Raw genomic sequence first — 7,198 nt, 5'->3', positions numbered from 1 at the left:
CGTACAGAACACCCTGGATGTTTTGTTTATCCACCATTAGATCCAGATTTTCTATGTAAAAGGAGCCTTTGAACAGCAATTCGGTTAAAAGAAACAGCTACCTTTGTATAAGTATGCTGTTTTAATTTTAAGTGTAGATTATTATGTTTTGGGGGACGAGGCTATGGAGGAGGTATTTAGGCATTGAGGGGACACTGGCACTGTCATTCCAGTTCTCGCTGCAGCTACTGCCAGATAGCTAACATATGTACAGTATTAAAACCGAATCATTACCATGTGTTTTATGATTATATTTTAAAGCTAATGAAGGTCTTTCACCTATAATTGCATCTATTCGTTCGATACTGAACACAAATGTGGTGAAGGCGGGGAAAGGACGGTGGAATTGCACTTTAAGGTCCTGTTTGGTTAAACCTAGTCAGGAGACGCTAAAAGAGCAACATTCTGGCTCTAAGAGCAGCTCTTACAGCATCCTTAGCAACCAGTCTTGGTCCCCAGCAACCCTGAGTGCTGTGGTGAGTTTGTGTGTGACTGCTAGGTTTTGCTTCTGAGGACCTGAGTTAAAGTTATCGCCACACTCACCACCCTGGGCAACCGAGAGATCCACAAAACCCCACACATGGGAGCACTGAGCCTATTTTTTTAGGGTTCCATGGATCTGGCTGTTGGAAGAACCTTCCGTTACTCGCGCCCCTAGGCAGGCCAGCCCGCTGGACAGTTTTCAAGTCCATGTATAGTAGGTGAAATTGCCCCTCCCATTCTCTCCCGTTCAAAAATTTGAAGTGTGTGTGTGTGTGTGTGTGTGTGTGTGTGTGTGTGTGTCTGTGTGTTTGGGGAGGGGGGGGGAAACTGAGGATGTGAAATGCAATTTTTTTTTTAAAGGCAATCTTGAGAAGGTGGCACAAGTTATTTTATTTTTTTTAATTAAATCTTTATTGTTCAGATTATTACATTTGTTCCTCTTTTTTCCCCCCCATAACTCCCCTCTTCCCATTTCCCCCCCCCCACCCTCCGCCCTCACTCCCCACCCACTGTCCTCATCCATAGGTGCATGATTTTTGTCCAGTCTCTTCCCGCATCTCCCACACCCCTTTCCCCCCCAAGAATAGTCAGTCCATTCCCTTTCTATGTCCCTGATTCTATTATAATCAACAGTTCATTCTGTTCATCAGATTATTTATTCACTTGATTCTTAGATTCACTTGTTGATAGATGCATATTTGTTGTTCATAATTTGTATCTTTACCTTTTTCTTCCTCTTCCTCTTCTTAAAGGATACCTTTCAGCATTTCATATAATCCTGGTTTGGTGGTGATGAACTCCTTTAGCTTTTCCTTATCTGTGAAGCTCTTTATCTGACCTTCAATTCTGAATGATAGCTTTGCTGGATAAAGTAATCTTGGTTGTAGGTTCTTGGTATTCATCACTTTGAATATTTCTTGCCACTCCCTTCTGGCCCGCAAAGTTTCTGTTGAGCAATCAGCTGACAGTCGTATGGGTATTCCCTTGTAGGTAACTGAGTTTCTTTCTCTTGCTGCTTTTAAGATTCTCTCTTTATCTTTTGCTCTTGGCATTTTAATTATGATGTGTCTTGGTGTGGTCCTCTTTGGATTCCTTTTGTTTGGGGTTCTCCGTGCTTCTTGGACCTGTAAGTCCATTTCTTTCACCAGGTGGGGTAAGTTTTCTGTCATTATTTCTTCAAATAGGTTTTCAATACCTTGCTCTCTCTCATCTTCTGGCACCCCTATAATTCTGATGTTGGTACGCTTGAAGCTGTCCCAGAGGCTCCTTACACTATCCTCGCATTTTTGGATTCTTTTTTCATTTTGCTTTTCTGGTTGGGTGTTTTTTGCTTCCTCGCATTTCAAATCATTGACTTGATTCTTGCGCTCCTCTGGTCTGCTGTCGGGAGTCTGTATAATATTCGTTATTTCAGTCCGTGTATGCTTAATTTCTAGTTGGTTCCCCAATATAACATCGAGGGTCTCATTAGTTTTCTTGTAGATCTCATTAAGTTTATCGGCGGCTTCTAAACAGTTCTTGAGAGACCTTAAAAGTGTGGTTCTGAACTCTATATCTTCCATTGACAATTTTGTCCTGTTTCTTTGTCTCCGCATTTTGTTATGCTTCCTTGGTGCACCCCCTAGTGGTCTTTGTGCGCAGTCTTATAGTTAAACCTTGATTGTTGTAGCTAATACCAGGGAGGGTTTGACCTCCAGGCCAAGTGGCTATCAGGAAAAAAAAATTTTTTTAACAAGTGTACCTTTTCTAACCTTATTTAACTGGAACTTTAACAAAAATACACTAGGGATTAATGTTGAAATCTCTTTTTTTAAAATTCTGGGTCTATGCCAGGTGGCAAATGAACTGCCAAGCACCAGACTGCTTGCTGGAGCCATTTCATCAACTGAAACATCCCTCTTCAGTGCATATATGTTCTTTGTTTTGATGTCCCAAATAACTTTTTTTTTTCATATTCGCAGTAAATTTAATTTTTTTTCAGTTGGGTCCCAAGTGAATCATTAACAGGTGAGCAGTTTCATACTGATCATCGGAAGGTGATGTTCCTGCTTTGTTTTTCCCCCCATCTCTTTCCAAAGTCATTTCTGTCTATGTTAATAATTTAAGACAAGGAATTAGAGGACACTTGATAAAATGCTTTTTGCTGAACTCCCTGAATAGTACTTTGTTTTTCTACTTGATTCTCACAAGGAAAAGAGTAAATAATGTGGAGGGATGTGAGCTTTATAGCTGTGGGGTCACTGGAACAAGTGTGATCTCGGGAAGAGCCTGATGTGCACCGCGCCGGATATGCTCAGTGTCCTGCTAAAGAAGTGGTTGTTTATACATATGGGATACTTATACGTATGGGCTATTTATACATATGGGTTTCTTATAAATATGGGTTATTTATATATATGCATTATTTATACATATGGGTTAGTTATACATAGGTGGGGTTTTTTTTTAAGAGAACAAAAATTTATTGCATCACAGTCCTATATCAAGGTATCAGAAGGGCCATCACCCTCTGAGACTGGGTAGAATTCTTTCTTCCTGTATCTTCCTTCTCCTCTCTTGTGAATCTATTGTAGGTTTTTTGATGAGTGGTTACTGGAGCTTATATAAAACTTCGCACCCGTTGAAGTTTTATATAAAAGCCCATTTTACACTGACTACAACTTTAATTTTATACAATAACTTCCCTTTTATTCCCTACCCTTTATGTTGTTTTTTTTCTTCTGGAAATACACAGACATTTTTAATGGAAGCAAAATGGGGGAACGGCGTCACAGCCAACAGGAATTGAGCTCAGGCGAGGCAGGGCCAGTGCTGTGCCCGGGTCATGGAAGCCACAGCAGCCTGGCTGCATGGAGCGGGGGGGGGGGGGGGGGGGCGGAGGGCCTGGCCGTGGGGGGGCTGCGAGGAGTCGAGGCTGCCAAATTCATCCATGGGGAGGAGCGGAGGATCTGGCCCAGCAGGTTCTGCGAAAACCTCAAGGATGGACACCTGGCACCTGAGCTCCAAGTGGCTCCTCAGCTTAATTACTTAATCACACCCGGCGAGTAATCAATCAACCATGAGTATTTAACCATAGCACGCACAGTGAGCCTGCGAGCTGAGTGAGCCTGCGAGCTGAGTGAGCCTGCGAGCTGAGTGAGCCTGCGAGCTGGAGGTGGGCCGGGTGCGAGCTGGAGGTGGGCCGGGTGCGAGCTGGAGGTGGGCCGGGTGCGAGCTGGAGGTGGGCCGGGTGCGAGCTGGAGGTGGGCCGGGTGCGAGCTGGAGGTGGGCCGGGTGCGAGCTGGAGGTGGGCCGGGTGCGAGCTGGAGGTGGGCCGGGTGCGAGCTGGAGGTGGGCCGGGTGCGAGCTGGAGGTGGGCCGGGTGCGAGCTGGAGGTGGGCCGGGTGCGAGCTGGAGGTGGGCCGGGTGCGAGCTGGAGGTGGGCCGGGTGCGAGCTGGAGGTGGGCCGGGTGCGAGCTGGAGGTGGGCCGGGTGCGAGCTGGAGGTGGGCCGGGTGCGAGCTGGAGGTGGGCCGGGTGCGAGCTGGAGGTGGGCCGGGTGCGAGCTGGAGGTGGGCCGGGTGCGAGCTGGAGGTGGGCCGGGTGCGAGCTGGAGGTGGGCCGGGTGCGAGCTGGAGGTGGGCCGGGTGCGAGCTGGAGGTGGGCCGGGTGCGAGCTGGAGGTGGGCCGGGTGCGAGCTGGAGGTGGGCCGGGTGCGAGCTGGAGGTGGGCCGGGTGCGAGCTGGAGGTGGGCCGGGTGCGAGCTGGAGGTGGGCCGGGTGCGAGCTGGAGGTGGGCCGGGTGCGAGCTGGAGGTGGGCCGGGTGCGAGCTGGAGGTGGGCCGGGTGCGAGCTGGAGGTGGGCCGGGTGCGAGCTGGAGGTGGGCCGGGTGCGAGCTGGAGGTGGGCCGGGTGCGAGCTGGAGGTGGGCCGGGTGCGAGCTGGAGGTGGGCCGGGTGCGAGCTGGAGGTGGGCCGGGTGCGAGCTGGAGGTGGGCCGGGTGCGAGCTGGAGGTGGGCCGGGTGCGAGCTGGAGGTGGGCCGGGTGCGAGCTGGAGGTGGGCCGGGTGCGAGCTGGAGGTGGGCCGGGTGCGAGCTGGAGGTGGGCCGGGTGCGAGCTGGAGGTGGGCCGGGTGCGAGCTGGAGGTGGGCCGGGTGCGAGCTGGAGGTGGGCCGGGTGCGAGCTGGAGGTGGGCCGGGTGCGAGCTGGAGGTGGGCCGGGTGCGAGCTGGAGGTGGGCCGGGTGCGAGCTGGAGGTGGGCCGGGTGCGAGCTGGAGGTGGGCCGGGTGCGAGCTGGAGGTGGGCCGGGTGCGAGCTGGAGGTGGGCCGGGTGCGAGCTGGAGGTGGGCCGGGTGCGAGCTGGAGGTGGGCCGGGTGCGAGCTGGAGGTGGGCCGGGTGCGAGCTGGAGGTGGGCCGGGTGCGAGCTGGAGGTGGGCCGGGTGCGAGCTGGAGGTGGGCCGGGTGCGAGCTGGAGGTGGGCCGGGTGCGAGCTGGAGGTGGGCCGGGTGCGAGCTGGAGGTGGGCCGGGTGCGAGCTGGAGGTGGGCCGGGTGCGAGCTGGAGGTGGGCCGGGTGCGAGCTGGAGGTGGGCCGGGTGCGAGCTGGAGGTGGGCCGGGTGCGAGCTGGAGGTGGGCCGGGTGCGAGCTGGAGGTGGGCCGGGTGCGAGCTGGAGGTGGGCCGGGTGCGAGCTGGAGGTGGGCCGGGTGCGAGCTGGAGGTGGGCCGGGTGCGAGCTGGAGGTGGGCCGGGTGCGAGCTGGAGGTGGGCCGGGTGCGAGCTGGAGGTGGGCCGGGTGCGAGCTGGAGGTGGGCCGGGTGCGAGCTGGAGGTGGGCCGGGTGCGAGCTGGAGGTGGGCCGGGTGCGAGCTGGAGGTGGGCCGGGTGCGAGCTGGAGGTGGGCCGGGTGCGAGCTGGAGGTGGGCCGGGTGCGAGCTGGAGGTGGGCCGGGTGCGAGCTGGAGGTGGGCCGGGTGCGAGCTGGAGGTGGGCCGGGTGCGAGCTGGAGGTGGGCCGGGTGCGAGCTGGAGGTGGGCCGGGTGCGAGCTGGAGGTGGGCCGGGTGCGAGCTGGAGGTGGGCCGGGTGCGAGCTGGAGGTGGGCCGGGTGCGAGCTGGAGGTGGGCCGGGTGCGAGCTGGAGGTGGGCCGGGTGCGAGCTGGAGGTGGGCCGGGTGCGAGCTGGAGGTGGGCCGGGTGCGAGCTGGAGGTGGGCCGGGTGCGAGCTGGAGGTGGGCCGGGTGCGAGCTGGAGGTGGGCCGGGTGCGAGCTGGAGGTGGGCCGGGTGCGAGCTGGAGGTGGGCCGGGTGCGAGCTGGAGGTGGGCCGGGTGCGAGCTGGAGGTGGGCCGGGTGCGAGCTGGAGGTGGGCCGGGTGCGAGCTGGAGGTGGGCCGGGTGCGAGCTGGAGGTGGGCCGGGTGCGAGCTGGAGGTGGGCCGGGTGCGAGCTGGAGGTGGGCCGGGTGCGAGCTGGAGGTGGGCCGGGTGCGAGCTGGAGGTGGGCCGGGTGCGAGCTGGAGGTGGGCCGGGTGCGAGCTGGAGGTGGGCCGGGTGCGAGCTGGAGGTGGGCCGGGTGCGAGCTGGAGGTGGGCCGGGTGCGAGCTGGAGGTGGGCCGGGTGCGAGCTGGAGGTGGGCCGGGTGCGAGCTGGAGGTGGGCCGGGTGCGAGCTGGAGGTGGGCCGGGTGCGAGCTGGAGGTGGGCCGGGTGCGAGCTGGAGGTGGGCCGGGTGCGAGCTGGAGGTGGGCCGGGTGCGAGCTGGAGGTGGGCCGGGTGCGAGCTGGAGGTGGGCCGGGTGCGAGCTGGAGGTGGGCCGGGTGCGAGCTGGAGGTGGGCCGGGTGCGAGCTGGAGGTGGGCCGGGTGCGAGCTGGAGGTGGGCCGGGTGCGAGCTGGAGGTGGGCCGGGTGCGAGCTGGAGGTGGGCCGGGTGCGAGCTGGAGGTGGGCCGGGTGCGAGCTGGAGGTGGGCCGGGTGCGAGCTGGAGGTGGGCCGGGTGCGAGCTGGAGGTGGGCCGGGTGCGAGCTGGAGGTGGGCCGGGTGCGAGCTGGAGGTGGGCCGGGTGCGAGCTGGAGGTGGGCCGGGTGCGAGCTGGAGGTGGGCCGGGTGCGAGCTGGAGGTGGGCCGGGTGCGAGCTGGAGGTGGGCCGGGTGCGAGCTGGAGGTGGGCCGGGTGCGAGCTGGAGGTGGGCCGGGTGCGAGCTGGAGGTGGGCCGGGTGCGAGCTGGAGGTGGGCCGGGTGCGAGCTGGAGGTGGGCCGGGTGCGAGCTGGAGGTGGGCCGGGTGCGAGCTGGAGGTGGGCCGGGTGCGAGCTGGAGGTGGGCCGGGTGCGAGCTGGAGGTGGGCCGGGTGCGAGCTGGAGGTGGGCCGGGTGCGAGCTGGAGGTGGGCCGGGTGCGAGCTGGAGGTGGGCCGGGTGCGAGCTGGAGGTGGGCCGGGTGCGAGCTGGAGGTGGGCCGGGTGCGAGCTGGAGGTGGGCCGGGTGCGAGCTGGAGGTGGGCCGGGTGCGAGCTGGAGGTGGGCCGGGTGCGAGCTGGAGGTGGGCCGGGTGCGAGCTGGAGGTGGGCCGGGTGCGAGCTGGAGGTGGGCCGGGTGCGAGCTGGAGGTGGGCCGGGTGCGAGCTGGAGGTGGGCCGGGTGCGAGCTGGAGGTGGGCCGGGTGCGAGCTGGAGGTGGGCCGGGTGCGAGCTGGAGGTGGGCCGGGTGCGAGCTGGAGGT

The sequence above is a fragment of the Myotis nattereri genome (assembly GCF_964212035.1).
Source record: "Myotis nattereri genome assembly, chromosome: 8".
NCBI lineage: Eukaryota > Metazoa > Chordata > Mammalia > Chiroptera > Vespertilionidae > Myotis > Myotis nattereri.
Note: the sequence above shows the minus strand (reverse complement) of the source record.